This window comes from Dama dama, chromosome 18 (genome assembly GCF_033118175.1).
Source record: "Dama dama isolate Ldn47 chromosome 18, ASM3311817v1, whole genome shotgun sequence".
NCBI classification, from domain to species: Eukaryota; Metazoa; Chordata; class Mammalia; order Artiodactyla; family Cervidae; genus Dama; species Dama dama.
The window spans coordinates 48,630,527-48,653,429 of NC_083698.1; the positions used below are offsets into that span (position 1 = coordinate 48,630,527).

Genomic DNA, 22,903 nt, shown 5'->3' on the forward strand with positions numbered 1-22,903 from the left:
AACAGACCCTCAAACAACACCCAACATATCATAGCACACAATCCTCAGCAATGTGCTGTTTGTGGAATGAACTAACTGTAGCTGGAAGGCTAATGAGTAGTGTGTGTCAATTTGTTGACTTAATCATCACCCCTGAAGGAGGGTGGGGATCATAATTTTCTTGTGTTTTGTCTCCTCGTCTCACAACAGTTACGCACTTTGGCCTGCTACATATCTAATAAATAACAATTTATGATGGAAGCTGGCCTGGTAAATATTGAGGCAGGATACTGCAGATATTTTCAAATACATTGTTTCTAACTATTGTGAATAAGGCAAAATCATCTTCACAGAGAGGCTTTCCAGGTGGCTCAGTGGTAAAGAATCTGCCTGCCAATGCAGGAGATGTGGTTTTAATCCCTGGGTGGAGAAGATTCCCTGGAGAAGGAAATGGCAACTCACTCCACTCTTCTGGTCTGAGGAAGCCAAAGGACAGAGGAGCCTGATGGGCTACAGTCCATGGGGTTGCAAAGAGTCAGACACAACCTAGCAAATAAACAACAACAATCTTCACAGAGGCAAGAAAATCTAAAAACAAATCAAAGAAAAGGGAAAACAAAGAGAAAGAAGGGAGGGCCAGGAGAACTGTTAAAGAAATTATGTACAAAAAGATTTCTAAATTAAAGTTGTTGAGCAAATGAGACCTTTCTCATGTGAAATGTCATGTATTTATTAACAAAACGAATTGAAGTTGGAATTGGTGATTCTCAACATATGTTTAACTCTTGCTATCTTTCTCTTCTTCAGAGAGCTCTAAAATTTGGTATCACTGAGAATTTGGTAATATATCAAGGCACGCCACCCACCAAAAATCAAAAGAGTGTTTTAGCAGTATCCGAGAGACCAAATAAACTCATGACAGAAAAGTATTCTAGCAAAGTCATTCTGAATAAAAAGAGGAAATGCTACGCCAAATGCAAACATTTTTGACATTGTTTCAGGGCAAAACTGCAAAAGGCTCTTATGTCTACCTTCACCACTCCCACCCAAGAGGTCCAGATTCTTGTTTATACTTCCCTGGTCTTCACCCCTTCCCTGTGTTCCTGGCATATCTACAACTTGTCCTTCCTTAAAATTCAACTGAATTACAACCCAGCTCAAAGGCTCAGGAGTTTCCCTAACCATTTCTGACCAAGATATCAACAAGTGACAATGGCTTAATATGTCAGATTTTTTTCCTTTTTACTTGCAATGTTTGCATCTTAACAAGAACCTTCAAATCTCAACAAAGGATGAGATAGTAAGGTTCATCTTTATTGCCCATTGTGATCCCCTGGCAGTTTTTCCAAGAGAACAAGAATGAAAACATTGAGGACAGTCTGAACACAGTAAAGAAGTCCCATGATCATACAGCATCTACAGTGGGCATTGTCTGAGAGAGTGGGGCACACCCACCGGGAGCTTGCCATCCAGTACCAACATAAGCACTGGAGCCACATTTGTTGATACAGGGGTCAGTGAGGGTATGAAAAATCTGGGGCAGCAATTTTAGGATATAAACTCTATTCTGTTAGTTATAAGCCTTTGTAAACTAAAGTCAATAAGTGAAAAGGTGAAGCAAGTGTTTACCACTAAGAAAAAAAAAATATGTGTGTACAGCACTTTCACAGACATTAGCACAGTCATTTTAATTCAAAAGTCTTGATAGGTAGGCAGAACAAAAAGAAATGACATTGCCTTACTTTAAGCATAAAGGAATGGAGGTTCAAAGATGTTAAATTTGTTTGTTACTAAATGGCAAAAACTATATTTTACCACATTCTTCTGACATCACTCCTTCAGCTTTTATTGCCTAGGAAAAGTAAGCTGCATGGGTTATTCTGGACAGAGTACTGGAAGGAGGGTCTAGAAGCAGGGAAATCAAAAGCTAGCAAACTGCAGGCAACGATATGGTGTGCTAGCATGTCTTTACCCATGCCTTCTTAAGAAAAACAAAAAGGGACTTATGGCATTAGCCAGTTTCTGTGTTGTAAATACTCCCACCATGACCAGTTTCAAGCCATCAAGTGTGAAGTCACTGAACACCAAATTCAGGGAAGAGATACACAGTTGCATATCATAAAATAGTATGATTACCGTTCAGATAAAATCAACTAACCTCAATAGCATAGATAATAATGAATAGGCAGCAATAACTTTTGTTTTTATTATCTTTATTTAACATAATTTATTTAATTGTAAGTTTAACTCAATTAATTTTTAATACTAGTGGTGCTTAACAACCAGATCACAAAGTTCCTGAAAATTTAACAATCAGCTCAATCAGAAAAGGGCCAACTTGACCTCGCAGGTTCAATCTCTGGGTCATGAAGATCTCTTGGAGGAGAAAATGGCAACCCACTCCTCTAATCTTACCCAGAAAATCCCATGGACAGTGGAGCCTGGTGGGCTGTAGTCCATGAGGTCGCAAAAGAGTTGGATAGACTGAGCTACTAAACAACAGCAAAAAACGGAAAATTTAGAAGAGAAAAATATACTCCCTCTATTGTTAAAACGTTCATTTTCAGTATGTTTAAAATTGTTAAAATATGAAACTAAATTTACAAATAAAGAGAATCTCACTAACTGTGAATATTAAAATATCATAGACATTTGCAGGAAGTTTAAAAACAAATTCTTTCAAAAACTAATGAACATACATCTTTTGGTCCATATCTAAGACCTGATCACCAATTCCATAAATGAGTTTCTAGCTCATTTTAAAGTAACACAATTTGAGGGCTACATTTATAAAAAGCTTCCTTGTGTTATCTGTGCCTATTTTAATACATATATTATAACATGACCTTTAGCCTTGATTATAAAGAGCTCCACAGCCCAGTACCATCAAATCAAACATATTCAGTAGCATTAAGAGTTAACCATTAATAATGATTAATACAGTTTAGTGTTTCTGACAGATTCACTACACTAAACCTATATTCATAACCTGAAACAGAAATTTAAGGTTAATTATGAAACGTAAAATCAGTTAACCTTAGGCTGCCTGGTAATCACCAGTTAACTGAAAGAATTTATTTCGTGAGATTAAGCCAAAAACAATTGAACAAAATCTCTGCTCCATCATGGAGGTCTCCCTGACTACCTCAAGCCAATCCTAGAAATAAAAATAAAAACAAGCAAACAAAAAAAGTCCCAGTTATCTATATCTAGACACTCAATGAAATATTAGTTACTGTAAAACTCCAGCCACTATTCCTTTTGAATGAGCTTGAGTACGTTCAACATACTTGGATGGAATTTAGGATGACAACTCAGAATACCTACTTCAATATATCTTCCACTAAAAAATGAATGAGCATGCAGGTGTTTCATAATAGCAAGGCAGGTACACCTGCAATAACCAAAAGCAATAAACCCTGTTCTTCCTCATTTTCCTCAAACTTGCTCTCACCATCCCTCCCCCTCACCTCTAACTGATCTTATCCTCCTTTTTTATTCATAACCTGTAACTGCATATTGAAAATGGATTTATAAATTGAGCTTAGAAACTGTGACAGTTTCCAAAGTTTTCACTATTTGCAACAGAAACTCACTAATTATTAATTACAGGGTAGCAGAGATTCTTAAGGTATACAGTTCTTTATATCCTAAAGTTTTAGACCAAAATAAAAAATAAAAGTCTAGCGCTCAGACCCATTGCACATTTAATAAGAGGCTTCAGGTTTTATTAAGGAAAAAAAATCACTTGATTAAAAAAAAATACACACACACAATGAAACTGTATTTAGTTTCATTTCTTAGAACAAAATTTCTGATTTTTGCACAGATTTAGAGTGACTTGTACTTCCTTATGATGAAAAGAATTTTCCAATTATAGACACTATTAAAGCCTTGATTTTTCAAGAAACCTATGCCTGTAAAACCATATAATTAAAGCTTGTAATCACCTTCCCATTTGACATTTGGCTTTATTAATCCACCAGAGGCAACTGACATTTTCATCTGCTATAATTTAAGATGAAGGTCAGGTATCAGATCTCTTCAGTTAAAGATGATTTTGTTTGTATAAAACAATCATGTCTCTACATTATGTAACATTACTTTTGATCTATATAGCCAAGTGAAATAACAGCAAATTCAAACCCATGGTTGCATGACACATCTCCCAAATACTGACAAATTGATAAACTCAAACGACGAAGACTTTCCTTTCTGCATGAAATAATACTTAAGGAACTAATAGAAATTATTGTAAACTGCTTAGTATGGACAAATTTAAATACACCAGAGGTTTTCTCCTCATCCAGTATATTTACCATGGTTTGAAACCCCTCAAATAAGTTGGATAGTCCTAACTAAAGAAAATGCTGAAGTTTAGGAAGAGGAAAGGAGGGGAATCATTTGAACAGAATGTGACAATAAATCTCAAATTTCTGCAGCACATTCTGCCAGTTGCTTTAGCATTTTGATAAATGGCTATGATGGGAAGAATTGGTTTCCAACCAAAAGTCATTTCATCTCTACAATGATGTTGTTTTCAATTCACGTAAATAACACTTCAAATGTCACAACTGTTTAACCAACTTGGATCCAGGGTTGTTTGTGTCAGATGTGTTTTTCCTCAATGAATTTTAGTAAAGATAAAACTTGAGAAAGTAATGGTATCTAGCCCTCAAAAGTCCTGTGTAAAACTTGTAGGTTTCAAGAATGTACCTCACAGCTGCAGCACTGGGGTACAGGCCAAATCAGTGAGTCTCTGTCCTCTGATTCCACAAGGTAATTAAACAGTGTTTGCCTTCTTGCTTGCTAAAGGAGCTATTTTTGTTTGAGAGTTAATTTCTCATGAGGCTCCTACCTTACCAACAGAACTGCAGAAATTCTTTTTCTTTCTGTAGATGAGTTAACAGTAAATAAATGAAGTCAATGAATTTTCTAGATTTGGAAAGATGATTATTTGTTGCTCAACAAAAGCCTACAAACCAATCTAAAATATCTTCCAGAGGCCTAGAATTTAAAGCCATAGTGCAAATCAATTTAACTTCATGCCGAATGAACCTAAACTTAAATAGAAAATTGATAGGCCCATTTTATAAGATGCTTCTAAATATAAATGTATCAGGAATGCAAGCATATTAAGACATCTGGAAAAAAATACTTGCTTTTTGCTTATCTATACTCAGTAATGTCTAACAGTAAGTATGTATAACTGGAAATAAGAAGGAAGTTCTTTTTAATTAAAGAAGAAGGTATATATAATTAGTACTTGCTATGGCTATTTATGCAAATAAACTTTCTAGTCAAATACACCTTAACTCCATGATTTTCATATAATTTTCACTATCAATTTTAATTCCCATAAAATTGCTTTCATTTCTTTCCTGCTATAACAGTCTGAGGTAAAACTATCATGAAGACTAAAAAACTCCACTTAGTTTCTACTACAAATCTGTTACTGAAAAAACTGAATTAAGTGATTTTAAGAAGAAAATTTTAAGTTTTAACTCTATCATTTCCCGGTCATGTGACCTTAGAAAAACTGTTACTAAGATCTCTTAGCTGCAGCTCCTGCTGGAAATAACAACTATGACTACTTGGTTTTCATGGTGGTCAGATTCAATGTTGTTCATAAAATATTATAGCTGTACATTATTATATTGCTTCTTCATAGAATCTACATGGCTTTAATTTTCAGAGCACTAGAGTTCATTATTGGGACTATAACAAAAGTAATAGCTAATATTAGTAGACAATTACCATAATTCTGTAAAATTCTAAGTATTTCACATTCTTTATTTCACCTGTTCCCCACAATGATTCAACAGTTAAGTCCTAGTATATCCTCATTTTACAGATGAATAACAGGCTGAAGGAGCTTAAATCATTTATCCAGGGCAGAGTTAGAATTTCAAAAGAGGACTGTGATACCAAAGCATACACTTGTACCAAATTTGCCATATTAGGACTAATTTTAGGGGGAAAAAAATAACATACCCTTGGGTATAATATGAAAACCATAAACAACAACAGAAAAAGATCAATAGATTAGACATCATCAAATTATAAAACTTTTATGCCTCAAAGCAGACCATCAAGGAAGTGGAAAAAATAATCCAAAGAATGGGAGAAAATTTTTGCAGATCATATATCCAATAAGAGATCTGTATATAGAATATATAAGGAACTCATAACTCAATCATAAAAAGACAACCCAATTTATAAACGGGCAAAGGATCTGAATGGACATTTCTCCAAAGGAGATATATGAATGCCCAAAAGCATATGAAAAGATGTTCAACTTCATTAGCCATTAAAGAAATGCAAATCAAAACCACAATGAGATTCTACTTCATAACCATCAGAATGGTTATAATCTAAAAGACAGGTAATGGTAAAAACTCACAAAGATGTGGAAAAATGAGCCCCCTCATACCCTGCATTCTAAAATTAGCTATAGTGATAGTTACACATCTCTTAAAAAAACATTGACTTGTATACGTTGAGTTAATTTTTTGGCATGTGAATTATATCTCAAAAAAGCTGGTATTAAGATAAACAAAGCTGGTATAAAGAAATCAACTGTCAGTGTGGATTTTGGAAAGTTTTCCCCAATGTTTGATTTTTCACTCCTAAAAATGGTAAAATGCAAAAATTTATTATGGCGACTTTGACATTCTAAACCCTTTCATATATTAGTGCCTGGGTAGCTGCTACAAGTGATTTAGACTATGCAAAACTCACGAATAGATCCAAGGATTGGCAACATGCAACATGGGAGACATATAAATTATTTCCTGAGTCTCAGAAGCAAAGCAATTCATTGCTGCAACTATAGTACTGTGAACACAGAAAAAGTGAGAACTGAAGAAAGTGAGGAATGAGTAGCATTGGCACAAAGAGACCACTTGGAACAGCTACACCTAATTCATTCACAAGTGCTGGATTTCAGGGACTCAAGCAACTGAGAGATGATAAGCAATGCTTCAAAAAAAAAATAGCCAAGACTGTATACTTCAGAAAAGCAGCCTCAGAGTACTGTTTCATGATTTTAGTTTTTTATTCTATCTTGGCATGAAGCCAAAAATAAGAGACCCAAAATTGATTGTAGCTGCAACAACTGGCTAGGAAGATAGGATGATTAACTATCCTATAAAATTGCAGCATCTCCTACGAGTTTACTTTCAGGAGCCCTTTACTAATCTGGAAAGACAAGTGATAACATTGCTCTCTGATTTGTAATTTTTATTTCCATCGGCAAAAAGAAATGTATTTGAAACCAAGAAAACAAGGAAGAAGGGAAATGGACTGGCCTTCAGATTTTACAGTAGAAATGCCACTGGATTGCTAGCTGGCATTTGTAAAAATTACAGAGAAACTTGTGCAACTATCAGAACTTCACCACTATTACTGTTGTTTTAGACAATTCCATACTAGCAAACAGAGCAGAGAGACAATTTCAAGCATGCCCAGTGGTAACTAAATGGGAAAGAAGAAAAATGAGTTCTACATCATTTTCTAAGGTAGGAACAAAATACACTTCACATAAAATTCAACATTCAAAAAACAAAGATCATGGCATCTGGTCCCATCACTCTATGGCAAATAGATGGGGAAAAAGTGGAAGCAGTGACACACTTTATTTTCTTGAGCTACCAAAATCACTGCAGATGGTGACTGCAGCCACAAAATAAAAAGATGTTTACTCTTGAGAAGAAAATCTATGACAAATCTAAACAGTATTAAAAAGCAGAGACATCTATTTACTGATAAAGGTCTGTATAGTCAAAGCTATGTTTTCTCTAGTAGTCATGTACAGATGTGAGAGTCAGACCATAAAGAAGGCTGAGCGCTGAAGAACTGATGCTTTCGAATTGTGGTGCTAGAGAAGACTCATGAGAGTTCCTTGGACAGCAAGGAGATCAAACCAGTCAATCCTAAAGGAAATCAACCCTGAATTCACTGGAAGGACTAATGCTGAAGCTGAAGCTCCAATACTTTGGCCACCTGATGCAAAGAGCCAACTCACTGGAAAAGACCTTGATGCTGGGAAAGATTGAGGGCAGGAGAAGGGGGCAAAAGAAGACGAGATGATTGAATGGCATCACCGACTCAATGGACATGAATTTGAGCAGACTCTGGGAGATAGTGAAGGACAGGGAAGCCTGCCATGCTGCAGTCCACGGGGTGGCAAAGAATCAGACATGCCTTAGCGACTGAACATAATATATTGATTTAACTGGTATTTGCTTTATATTAATAATTATCCAACTTATTTTATATTCCCTCCTTTTTTCTAGAACTCTGAATCCCTTACTGAACTTCTTTGTTTACCTAATTTGTTCAGATACCATCACTAGGACCCAAAGTAAACACTCTCTAACAGGCTTCTCCATCCTTCAGCAAGTAAAACCCACATCTTTCAGAGGCAGGCTTGTCATTCTAGAATTAATTCAACATCTGGAGTCAAGGCTACTTGATACTTCTCTGCTAAAGTCTTTCTCACAATATGGAGATAACTTTCCTCTTTTGGAGACAGAAATCCTCTGAGAGGCTCTGGGATGTGAAGTCAGGGATCTGTTTGGTATGAGCCGCTATAGGCAAACCACGTGCTAGACTCACGACCTTCAACCTCCAAATTACTTAATGATCCCTTACCATGTGTAAAAAAAAAAAATCACCACTTATTAAATCCTCTGTGATATCTGCTTGCCAGTTATGCCTCAAAGCAGTTTTTTTTCCCCAAAAAATTTTTAAATGCACTATAATTCCACCCAACATAGTCTGAGGATGTTTACTTCTTTATTTTGCTTAATAGATGGAACAGCGAAATGGAGGTTGGTGGCAACTTCAGAAATGTTTTAAGATGAAGATGATTAAGAAGTACTCCTCCAAGGGTAACATTCAAACACGATATATTAGGAAGACAAAGCTGATGGTTTTTAATTTAATCATGATGAAGCTGGTCTCTCTGGTTCCACTTGGAATTCCCTAGCCAGATATATGCTTGGTCAAATTCTAGAATTTTTCTCATTTATCTTAACCTTCTCTTCACTCTAATTTGTTTATGCTGTATGCTTTGCTATACTGTTATCCTACTGTTACTTTTAAGAAGGATTCAAAGAGCTATATGGCATTGTATACAGACATCCCAGCTGCAGATGATTTCCCGTTTTCAAACTATGTATGAAATTTGGTCGTTGGTGGCATTTTAACCCTTAATTATCTTCCATTGTTATTATTTCACCCTCTAAAAAACAAATGACAAATTACACATTGAAAGATAAATTTAGCATCTTCATTTCTCCCTGCTTTGGCTAGGTGGGGAGTGTTGTAGATACATTGTATGACTCAGGATTTACCTTTCAGATCTTGTTCCTGAGATTGTGGAGCAACGCTAATGATATTTTTCATTTGCTTAGAGCCTTGATATTACTTAGAGGAGAGGAGCACTGACAGTAAAATTCCTAAGAGGTGTAAGGAGAGAACAGTTGTGGCTGAACCCTCACTCATCCCAACTGTGGACCTCAGAAAAACAGAAGCCAGACAAAAGCTGAGAACAGAGACAGCCACTAGTTCAAAGTTTATCATGGAAATAAGACTTTACTGCAAGAGCCTTACTTTAAACACCCTTCACTTAATTTATCTTTCATTTAGGCAATATCTAAGCAAATAAAGACCCACAAAATATCCTGTTACTTTTTCCCCCCAATAGCAAAAAATAGGATAATGGATGACTGAATTAGCAACTGAAACTAATAAACAATTTAACAGTTCAAAACAGTCACCTTTGCAAACAGGTCCTTAAAAATAAAAATGATAACACAAATGTTGATAGTTTAGTAAAAATCATTTTATAGGCATTTAAGAATTATTGTGACTTCAAAGTGTCATAATCTTTTGCTTGCAGACACACTTTAGGAAAACGAACTTTAAAATAAACAGCAAGTCAAATTCTCTTCTTTTTGAACTCTGCAGGAGCTCCCAGTGGATGAAACCATTGATAATAAGGTGGCTGTTAATTTTTTAAAGGATTCTCCTATTTCCATAATTTGATACAGTATTTTTTTGTTTTTATTCCAACACCAACCAAACAACAGGTGACACGGAAGAAAAATTAACAGCTATCTCAAAATAAAACCTGACCTCTATTTCCCAAAAATCTCAAATATATTGAAATAATTTCATATGAATTATGTGTGGGAGTGGCTCACATATATAATTCATTTAATTTTCCTCCCATGTGCTGCATTCACTCCCACACTTCCTCCACCTGAGCTGTTACTGTCTATGTGCTTGTCTGCCAATCTATCATGTCTCCAAACTCACTAGACTGTAAGCTCCCCAAGGGCAAACACCTTAGAGATATTTTTTTTTTATGCTATATACCCTGTACCTACTACGAAGTATAGCACATAACTGTCACTCAAATTATTTTTTAATTGTTAAATTTATGTTACCACATTAATGTACATGTCATATATAGCTTTACATCTTCATTGTCTTGTCCAGCGCCTAAGGCAGTGAGTACAAAAGCTGAATGAATTAATGTGTTAACTAATTAATTACTCAAACCTGATATTTATAGCCCATGTTAGGACACTGATATTACTGCAAATGAGTGTTGCCCAGTCATTGCTGCTGCTAAGTCGCTTCAGTCGTGTCCGACTTCGTGCGACCCCACAGACGGCAGCCCACCAGGCTCCCCCGTCCCTGGGATTCTCCAGGCAAGAACACTGGAGTGGGTTGCCATTTCCTTCTCCAATGCATGCAAGTGAAAAGGGAAAGTGAAGTCGCTCATGGGGTCTGACTCTTCGCAACCCCATGGACGGCAGCCTACCAGGCTCCTCCATCCATGGGATTTTCCAGGCAAGAGTACTGGAGTGAGGTGCCATTGCCTTCTCCGTGCCCAGTCATTACTCCTGGTCAAATGTATTAAAAATGAAAAAAAAGTGAAAATATGTTTCAATTCAATGATAAAAGCAATGCAAACATGAGGGTGTTGATAGTTTTCCACAGGCCATTCTTTTAATAATAATCCTTTCTGGATCATTACTTAAAGCCAACGATCTTAAAACTTTCAGCCAAACTTATTGAATTCTGCTCAAAAAATGTTTTCATTTTTAACACTCACATTCTAATGTCTGGTCTGGTTTTCATTCTATTTAATCTCAGTGGAGATGTACCAAGACTTCATAAATGGAAAGTCATTCTTCAGTCTACTCAAGAGCAATCAGTCCCTTTTATTCTGACCCTTCTTGACAGTTCCCATATCATATCACTTGACATACTCTGCACTGTCCCTATGTTACTTGTGTTCCACCACAGATGAAAAATTTTATAATATAACCCTTTACATGTATTATACTTTACAGCTTCAGGTTGCTTCTGTATCTCTTTCTGCTCCTGAAGACTGTTACTATTAAGAGTTGAATCCTAACCCCCAGTACCTCATAATGTGACCTTTACAGAGGTGAACACGTTAAAATGAGTTCATTAGAGTGGGCCCTAACCCTATATGACTGGTGTCCCTAGAAATAAAAAGGAAATGTGAACACAGAGACAGGCACTCAGGGAGAACGCCATGTGAAGATGAAGGCAGAGATCAAAGTGAGGGATCTACAAGTCAGAGCGTGCCAGCAAATCACCAGAAGCTGGGGAGAGAATGAGAGAGAGTCTCTCACAGCCCTAGAGGAAACCACACATGCTGACAACTTGGTATCAGACATCTAGCCTTCACAACTGTGAGACACAGCATTTCTGTTGTCAAAGCCACTCAGTTTTGGGTACTTTGTTAGAGCAACCATAGCAAACTAATACACTGGCTTAAAAGAGTATGATGGTGAGACGGTTAAGTCACAGAGCAAGGATTCCAGCAGGTTCTCCTTGACTCCAAAGTCCTTGTTTCTCCCCTTATATACTGCTACTAAGTGCTGACAGTAAAGACAGAGAAAAAGTAAAATGTGAGATCATTTCCTAAGAGCATAGGATAGGTGAAAGGAGGACTCAAGGGAAGGTCGTCGATGACAACCAATATGAGGGAAAAACCATTTCCGTTGTTTTCAAACAATGGACCCCAACACCTAGTGTTTGTCTGTGATACTGCCTGAAGTTCACTAACTTTTGGTTTGAAATGTCAATATTTTAAACTATGTTCTATTATTTTAAAAATATGAACAGAAAACATCACACATTCCCAAATGTGTTATATGAAAATTTTATCACACTGGATCCATCCAGTCATCATCCTGGAGTTCAAGACTAATTCAATTTAGTGTCCACTTTATAGGAAAGCTTCCCCTGACATCTCTTTGAACCTATTTAAACATGTTACAGTCTGTCACTGGGTATATTCACACTGCATCAGTGAGCATATCACTGCAGACACATGTGAGCCAAGCTCAGTTACAGCCCATCTCTTGACTGTTTCAAGTTATGAATCCAGTCACAGTGACAACTGCATTCACAACACCTTCACCAGCAGGATGTGTGTGTGTTCAGTCGTTTCAGTCATGTCTGACTTTCTGCGACCTTGTGGACTGGGGCCCACCAGGCTCCTCTGCCCATGGAATTCTCCAGGCAGGAACACTGGAGGGGGTTGCCATGCCCTCCTCCAGGGGATTTTCCTGACCCGGGGACTGAACTCACATCTGTCTGCACCTCCTGCACTGCAGGCAGATTCATTAACCAGAGCCATCTAGGAAGCCCGCAGGCAGTATGATTTTGAAATACAGTGATGGGCTGAGCTTGGGCAACTTCTTCTTTAATTACTGTCCTTGGTATGCCAGACAAACTTCAGACTAAATATTAACTGTTCTTTTAAAATCAGATCACCGAGAAATCTTTCTCAAGAAATTTCAAGCAAGAAACTAAATTTAAGTTCAAACTCAACCTTGTGGGGTACAAGCAATGCAAATAATCAGCTAAGGTTACAGATGTTGTTGTTCAGTCATTAAGTCGTGTCTGACTCTTTGCAACCCCATGGACTACAGCACACCAGGCTGGACTGTCCTTCACTATCTCTCAGAGTTTCCTTAAATTCATGTCCACTGAAGTCAGTGATACCATCTAATCATCTCATCCTCGGCCGCCCCTTCTCCTCTTGCCTTCATTCTTTCCCAGCATCAGGGTCTTTTCTAATGAGCCAGCTCTATCTTCCATGATTGCTAAGTTAATAACTACAAGTTATTTCTAGGACTGATGGCTGACAGGTTTCTTTTGACATCAGTTACAAGAGGCATCTCAGTTTCAGAAGTATAATGTGAAAATCATTAAGTGTACATGACTAAGAAAAGAGCATGCAAATGTTACATAATCATTTCAGCCCTTATTTGGGCACAGGAGGTTAACTATATCTTTGTATTTATGGAGGACTTACTGTCTCTTATTGTCACTTTTATTTGCATACACTGCAACTTCATGGAAGAGTGCATTTGAAGTCTGGATTCACTGATAAAATGTATTTAGAAAAAAAACTATAAAAGAAATTTCCCACTGCACTAGAAAACTCCAAGGTTTATATATACTAAGTGTCAAATATCAAGTTGAAGAACCACCTGACAGGTGACTCTGCCTATTCCTTCAGCCCCAGGAAATAGAACAAGAGGAAACATAAAGAAAGATATGACAGGAATGATGGACAAGCAGGGATTGGTGATGAGAGCAGGACACCAAAGAGAGTGGGTGGTGGTGAGAGGAACACTGAAGTAATTGAAGCTGGAACTCAGCAGAGGGGGTTAAGTTGGTAAGGTAAGAAGAGTAGATACAAAAACTCAGCAGAAAGCCTAGGTTTGACACAGTGGAAGAAGACAGGAAGCTAGATTTGGAACATGAAAATGATGAAGTGAGATGATTAGTGAATGATTAGTACTTACATGGAACAAATCAAGATAAAAAGTACAGTCTGGGTCAATTTTATAAAACTGAGCTGTTTCCGTGGAACAACAGTTGGCTACTGACATGATTTTGGCTGACCACATCTTTCACTCTTCAACTGGACATTTAGAATTTTAAAAACCTCATTAACCTGCAACAATACCCTTCCCTCCTCTCTTCATCTCTATCCTCCTCAAGTAGCTTGTCACATAGACCTCTGCAAAACACAATGAGAGGGCATGCTTCCAAGAACTGAGTCTAATGCCTTATTTAAATAATATTATTTATAATGTATGTATAGAAATAAATTTCAGAGAAAAGAAAATTAAGAAAACAAACTAAGTGAAATGATATAATTTAATAATTTCATTCGAGATTTTTGGATAGTATAAAATACTGGTCACAAAAGAGTCAGACATGACTTAGTGACAAAACAACAATAACAACAAATATACTCTGCTAGTTAAAAGCAGAGTTCTAGAGATCTAAGTTCATGGCTTGACTTCACAGTAACTAGCTAGGTGACCTTTTATAAAACACTTTAATCTTTATAAACTACATATTTTTAACACTGTTTGAATATTTCATTGAGATAATACATATAATTTCTGGCACAAAGTACTTAGTAAACCAGTGGCAAAATTTAAAGATTTTAAGAATTATTTAAGAGAAAACTTTGAATTCTGCACCAAGTTGAATGATATCTCTTGTTAACTTCCGAAAAAATGTGAACTTTCAAAATTCTCCTCCTTGGACCCTAAGATTACAAAAGAAGAATGTTAGGATGCAACTAAAGATTATCATACTAAGTAAGGTAAGTCAGAAAGAAAAAGACAGATACCATATCACTTATATGTGGAATCTAAAATATGACACAAATACACCTAACTACAAAACAGAAACAGACTCAAAGAGAACAGACTTGTGGTTGCCAAGAGGAAGAAGGGAGGGAGAGGGACTAACTGGGAGTTTGGAGTTGGTAGATGCAAACTATGACATTTAGAATGGATAAACAGCAAGGTCTTAATGTGTAGCACAGGGAACTACACTCAAATCCTGTGATGAACAGTAGTGGAAAATAATATAAAAATAAAGAATGTATATATGTATAACTTTGCCATATAGCAAAGACTGGTACAACACTGTAAATCAACTATACTTCAATATAAAAAAAATTTTTTTTTACATTTTAGAGAAGTTTAGTGGAGCTGGGAAAAGATGGAATCACCTCCATATCCCACATTTCATAATTATGTAGCAGAATCCTATTTTTCGTCCTCAAACCTGTAGTTTTCATTAAGGTTAATAAGCACTAGTTCAGTCATTTAAACCCACTTTAAGATTGATTTTTTAAAGACTTGGGTTTTAGTACACAAAAAGAATCACCTGAAATGGAAAAAAAAAACTATAGTTGACCTCTCCTGAAGATTCTGGATATAGTTGGTATGGAGTGGTACCTAGGAAACTGCATATTTAATGTAAAATATATTATTTATAGATAGATAGATCTTAATATGTTTTTGAACAGGTGACTGGCAATTTGAGACACACTTATCTAAAGCTATGGAAAGTACTGATATTTATGAAAGGGTTCTAATTTTACGAGCATAAGTATTTACCTAAATAATTTCTTAATCCTGTTTCTAGCTAGACTTCTTTCTCAACTGAAAAACTAATCTTTGATCAAAGTTTCATTAACAGCAGATTTGGTGGCTCCTTGCTTTTTTTTATAATTACATACATGTCTACTAATCCCAGAATCTGAATCAGACTGTACTCAGCATTAAGGGCGGCTGGAGTGACAGACTGTGACTCAGGAAAGACAAGAGTTATGTCCTTACCCTTGGCAGAAACAGAAACTACTGAATCAGCACAATCTTGTACGAGAGCTCAAAAAGGCTGCCAAGTTACAAGTTAACACCTCAATGGAGCCAAAAACTGTGTTCAAAGACCAAATCCAATACACATTTCTAAATGTTATGATCTTATATTTACATTTCATAGGAAGTATTTTTTAAATACATCACACAAGTCTTGCTGTCAAGGAATTATGTTGTTGACTTTAGAAAAGTTTATTATGTGAGCTGATCCTTATTTAGTAATTTTCTAAATCAAAAAATTTAGACATTTTATCTTCTGAAAATCCAAATGGGAAGTTTTTTTAAATTTCATATTTATAGGTCAATTTTTACATTTCCATCAAAAAGTAAATTTTAGAAGCACAATAAACTGAATTAGTCAAGGTTTACCCATTCAACAAGTATATTTTAAAGAACCTACTATTCAGGGAGTCAGACAGGTGCTGGGTACCAAAAGATGAATAAGGTAGAGCCTATACATTAAAGGACACATCATAAAAAACATAAGAGAAAGAGAAGTAAAGAAGTAATGGTCACTAGGTTCCTACATGACAAAACTATTCTGAGAAATTATCTAATAATATCTAATGTTAAACTACTATTTCTCTCTTCTGAGAAGTCCATTTTGCATGTCTAAATTTTTCACTTTTTAAATTACTCAGTTATTGAGTACACTAATGTTAATTACAAATGAGTCTCGACATTTTTTTCTAGATCTTTATTTTAAACTAAGTAAGTTTAAAGCTGTAAATTTTGAAGCTTATTGCAAAAGAATTTTTTAAAGAAAAATATTTTATGATGTGAGAAAATTATATGAAACTCAAATTTCAGACTCCATAAAGTTCTATTGGAACACAGCTATGACCATTTGTTTGCATCCTGTCTGTGGCTGCTTTCCCACAATGGCAGAGACCATGTAGCCCACAACATTGAAAATATGTATATGCTATCTGGCCCTTTACAAAAAAAGTTTGCCAATCCCTGATTGAAAATATAACAATAGATTTTGGCTGGAGAAAAGTACAGCTTTGTTGTTGTTGCTCTATTTTCCAGAGTTTATAGAGATGCTTAAATAAAATACGCAAAGAACACTTACTATAAAGTTTCTCCAGTATGCTGGCTCTAGAACAAGGATTGCTAATTCCGGTCAGCAGTGGCTTCATTTTCTTGTTTCTCCCATAACCAATACTGGGCTTCAGTGTCTGGCCTTGAATCTTCTGGAAACCCAGCTGTCAGCACCTCTAGGATTTTGCCTATTAAACCTAATTTTCACAGAATGGTCTGGCTGGTAATAGATGAAAAACTCTTAGATCCCTTTTGCAGCTATCAACTTCAGTTAAGAACTTCACTAGGTGCTGGGACTGGGTGTGAAGTTAGGTAGAAGGCAGCTGTACCTCTGTAGACAACACTAAGAAAGAAAGCTGTGTGCTTTAACAGCTCAAAATTTTAACATAAAACAATGGCACATAATCATATGAGAATCTTTTTTTTTTTTTACAGGTTAATAAAATGTCATAATGTTATTGTGCCTCAAATTAGACTTTGAAATATATATTGGAGCCACAGTATTAGCCATGGGCTTTCACATTCTACATTATCTATTTCTGTAATTTTGAAATACTTTTTTTGAGTAATGATCAGTGCATTACCTTTTTTTAGTTATATTTTTTCAGATTACATTCCAGAAAACTGTTTGTCTTTAACACACCAAAAAAACTAGTTCATGATAGTAGGTGTGCTCTTATTTACTCAATCAATGCAGACAATACCTGAAGTCCCAGATTTTTATACCTTCTTAAATGTCTATGATCACAGAAATCAGCTGTGTAAAAACCACTGTTTAAAGGTGTGCAGTTAAAAAATAAGTAAATAAATAAAGGTGTGCAGTTAGGGTGAGGTGAGGGCACTTCGTATATCCGTGGGTGGCTTTGTAAGGTAAGGTAGTGGGAGAATTCTAAGTAGAATTTAACTGGTGCTGTCCCAAGTATACAACTGCTTGTTTCTGACACAGTCTCAGGTGACTCCAGATCACAATGAAGCCAAAAAAGTGGGCACTTGAAATTCTTCCCTGGACTTCACTGAACAATGTGAAGGAAATATTTACAATGCTTACTGTCATCTCAGATATCCAAATATCTCTTACCTAGAGCTCTAAATCACTTCAATGTTTTCACACATTCAGACTACCTGGCCTTGAGCCAAATGCATCGTTTCCTTTTTTACCTTCAAGAGAAAGCTGAGAATCTGCCTAGACCTTCACCTCCACTCTGAGTTGCCTCCTCCAACTGCATCTCCTCACTCAGCAAGCAGCACCATCGCCCACAGCTACCCAAGACAGCAAATCTAGGCAGTATCCTTGATTCTTCTCCTCCACTTTCCACATCTAACCAATTGCCAAACCCATTGATTTTACCTCCTAATGTCTTTCAAATCCATCTCTTTTTCTCTATCCCAATTGATTTCTTTTGCAAACTTGCAACAGCTTTGAACTGGACATGTCACTTTCCTGCTTGAAATCCACAGTTTTTCACTTCCAATATGATAAAGCCCAGACAAAGCTCACCAAGCCCCTTGGATCTGGCCCTTGCCACAGTTTCAGACCCAACTCCCACAAACCTCTATCACACATCTTAGACTCCTGTTACAGGGAGCTTCTTTGACTCCTTTGAAGGTGCCGTGCTAAATCTTACTGTCAGTCTTACACATAGTCTAATGCTCAGTTTTCACATTTTTCCTGACCCATCCCAACCCTTTTTATCTGGATGATCTCATTTAGGTGTCAACTTAGTCACTCCTGCAGCAAGGCTTCCTTAACCAGTCTAAGACTGGATTGAACGTCCAGGGGACAGCTGCTCTAAGCCATTGAAAATCTGGCTTTGAGAAAACTCATTCAATGAAGACAGCACCAGTTTCTTCCTTGTCCACCTCAACATTCATACTGCCTCGCAGAGAATACAAAAGGTGGTGAATTCATGAAATAAGGCATCCTCCAAGCCGACTTGAATCATAACCTATAGAGAAAGTATTGCTCTGACTCAGTCCTCTGAAGCAACCGAAGGGAGAATTCTCTGATTATAACAGAGCCCAGCTGTCCAGTTTGAGAGCTAAGAATCCTAACCACAAGGACTTAGCAAAAATGTTCAAATCTATTTCTTGATCCCATTAACAAGGTATTAACAAGCAGGTCTTCACACAAGGCAAAGGCTTGGTTACAAAGAGATAAATATTTCATAGATTAGCTAGTCTAAGTATTTAAAAAAATCTGTTCAGGGTTCTGCTGGCTTTGCTTTGACATTTTTTTTTTCAGAATAATGTTCCATTACAGGACTGTTGAATGTCAGCAACCTACAATATCTGTAAGTCTCCACAGATCACCATGGAATTATCATCATCACAAATATTTACTGAACCACTGCATGCAGGAGTCTTGGAATGTTCTGAATACTCTACTAAACAAGTCATAGAAGGCCATGACATCCAGGACTTTACAATATGAAACAGTCATTGATGTTAAAAGATAGTAATAAGCTATCAGAGCTGCAGAAAGAATAGCAAACAAGACAAGTCTTGTAACTTGGATACAGCAGTGAAAACAGATAGTTCAGGACCCTGTAAGAATATATTCATTCTTTACATCAAACAAGTTAATTGAATTTCTAGTTTTCTTGCTACAAGAAGCCTAAACTCTCAGGCTCAATAGCAAAGCCACTTTGTAAGTCTAATTTTACTTTCAAACAGCCACAACATAAAATCTTAGGAACTGAAGAGAAGCACCTGAAATAGTAATGTTTTGCTTTGTGATAACCCACTTAACATATTTATAAAGTAAGCCTTCAGTCTGGGTCCCCAAACAACCAGACATCTATCATAATCTGTTTTCCCTTCTTGATCTCATTGCATAGCAGGGATTTTGCTCCAGGGAAGAGCCCTACAAAGATGCGTCTGGAATCAGTGGAATCAAAATTGCCAAAATTGCTACTGAGTCAGAGGTGTTTTTAAAGTTTTGCCGAACAACACACAGCTGCATGCTAAATGATTAACACCCTTCCCTGATGGTTTTGCAATCCTATATTTATATTGTAGCTCTATCACTGAAATTACAGGTTCCTGTGAAGTGACACTGACAATAACAACACATTTTATGTCAGGATTATTTAAGGGCCTTTTTAAACAAGTTTTAACATTTATGCATTGAATATTATCACACTAAGTTCTACTTCTTCCTATGAAACACAAGGGAAAAACCATGATTTCCCCAGTGCATCAGCTGTCTCTAGAGGATATTTTGACTGTCACATCAAACATAAAATATTGATGAAGCAGTTAAGAAAACTGATTCCACTTCTCACTTTAACAAGGAATAGAAAATTACAGTTACACTGTATGTTATGTGTTATGAGTTTTCCCAGAGAGTTAAGTAAGTAATAATTTGAACTAACATATAAAAACTATTGGAATACACTTTATAAGCAAGGATGAATTTTTTAAACTTGCAAAATGAATTATATATATATATATACACACACAGACACATATATAAACATACATTTTATATAATAAAACATATACAATTTTAGTAATATCATGCAAAAGAAGTACTTCAAGAACTCTTGAGAGTTGAATCAATCAAAACTGACACATATCCCAAGTTAAAAACCTGTATCATAAGAACATGATTAGCAAAACACAGAAGGAAAGAAAGGAATTTTAAGGGACTAGTCTAAGGAGACAACATTTGTCAGTGTTCAGGCAACACTGTTCAAGAAGGAGGGGCCCCTGTCCCCAAGTGGTATTCCTACAAGAGACAAAGTCAAGAGAATGTATAGGAACCCTGGGCTGTCTTCACTGGATGGTGCTTGCCCACTGATTGACCAAATGAACTTGTGGTATTAAGTGTCCCTTAGCAGCTATCCATCTCAATATGAATTGTGCATCTCATATCGGCCTTCTGTTTCACGCAGCTGTTTCTTTACATTTGGATAGTCTAAGCCTTGTCTGAGAGGCAAACCTGAGATACTATATGCGTATTGATTAGGACAGGAACAGGCCCTTGTTTGAGTGGACATCTAGTCTCCTTTGGCAAAATTTCTATAAATTCCCCTGACGAACTGAAAAAATACTGATGATCCTGCCATAATTTCAGCTTTCCTCTTGCCTTGAAGAAAGTAAATATAAAGTCATTGTGATGGATTTTTTTCAACATATACTGTAACTCATATAAGCAAATAGGTGTGATCCTCTTCAAAACTGTTATCTTTATGGGTCTTTGATTACATATTTATTATAATCATCTTCTGTTGCTCAAAGCACTTATGTTTCTCTTCGTTAAGAAATGTCTTTAAAGTCTGCAATACATTTTTTGAATAATACCTAAACTTAAGTAGCCCTTGACTGTTAACAAACTATGATTAAACATCTTTATACTTTTTTGAGTCTAACATTGTTTACTTTTTGGTCTTATTTGAGACTCATCTGTGGAATTTATTGGGGTCCCTAAACCCAGTCTTGTAAGAAATTTGGGGCATTGTATACATGGATTCTGCGGGTATATTCCTCAAGTGTAGATCTAGACTTCTGGTGTGAAAACCACGATCAAAATTCAAGTTGTGTCATTTGACGCATGGCTTGATACACAATAACATCTAAAGAGAATATGGGAAAATCAGGGCATAGGAGAAGGGACAGAATAACAAACTGCTAGAAAGTGTAAACTTGACAAATTGCTCAAAAATGAAAAACATAATCTCTCTTGGAAAACATTTGTAAATCAATTGCACTGGTATATAAATTATAAATTCTAGGCAAATATTATCACCTCTAGTTTAAAAAACCTTATATTTCATAAAAGCTTTATGTTAATGTAACTTGGTCTCCAAGATACAAATAATTTGAATTTTTGCAGTGAAATTCTCTTTTGGATTATGTTTATAATACTGATATTGTAACATTATTATTATTTTATGCATTTTATGACACTTCAGGTGTCTTTCAAATTTCATACTTGATGTAAAACTCAAGCAAAATTAAGAAAAGTATTTAAATTTTTCCTAAACTTTATTAGTCTTTCCAATAACAAAATCCAGACAATAAAAGAGATACTTAATATAACCTATAACCCAGCCTATAACAGCTGTACTCTTTTATGACTCTGAAACTGACTAGATCATACTCAAAAAGTTAAATTCTAAGACATTTAACAACATATTACACAAGCATATGACTTTTTTTCCTGTATATCTGGTAGGGCCATGTTAGATGAGATTTTATCTAAATTCTAATCTAGACCATTCATTGCATATGCAGGTGGATTGTCATAAACTTATTTCAACAAAGATGAATTGAATATTTATATAAACAAGGTACAAAGTAAAGAATGTAAAAATATGGTAATTAATGAGAGTAATAACAGCAGTAAACATTTACTAGGCTAACTACTTTACATGCATTTTCCTAATAAATTAAGCTTCCCTGGTGACTTGGATTGTTAAGAATCCACCTGCAATGCAGGAGACCTGGGTTCAGTTCCTGGGTTGGGAAGATCCCCTGGAGAAGGGAACAGCTACCCACTCCAATATTCTTGTCGGGAGAATTCTATGGACAGAGAAGCCTGGCGGGCTACAGCCCATTGGGTAGCAAAGAGTCAGACAAGACTAAGGGACTTTCACACACTTAAGACATCAGTCCTATGAGTCTCCAAGTTTTCAAGGTCAAGTCACACAAAACAGAGATGTTAAGGGACTTGCCTCTGGTCACAGAGCTACTAAGTAGCAGGTTGGGGATATAAATGAAAAAAAAAAATTGAATCCAAAGCCTTCCAGTATTGTATAATCCAACACAGAAAACAAGTTTCTTGCCCTTCCAGAATAACAACCCAGAAGGAAGTTTATAATCACTGGTGCTTTAGGTGATTGTCAGTTCCTATAAATAGTAGGACCTAAACTTTTTCAAATATACCTATTCTTAGAGCAACTTATTATAAAGTAGTTTGAAGAACAGGATATTCTTTTAACAAATTTAGTAGCCTTTATAATATTTACTTTTTAACAAATCCACCTGAGAGCATTTTTAAAACTAAGCTGTATAGGGTGATCTGTTTTAAAAACAGAAAATACTTTGATAGACCAACAATGATCTAACTTAAATCAACAATGAGCTAATTTAAAGTTCCTTAGAACTTAGACATAGCCATGAGG

General features: G+C 36.0%; 1 protein-coding gene across 3 annotated transcripts in view; it reads right to left on the bottom strand.

The window, feature by feature from the left end:
• Positions 1-22,903, bottom strand: part of CFTR (CF transmembrane conductance regulator) — a 192,406-nt gene that overhangs the window by 166,861 nt on the left and 2,642 nt on the right. The gene's annotated exons all lie outside the window — the stretch shown is intronic.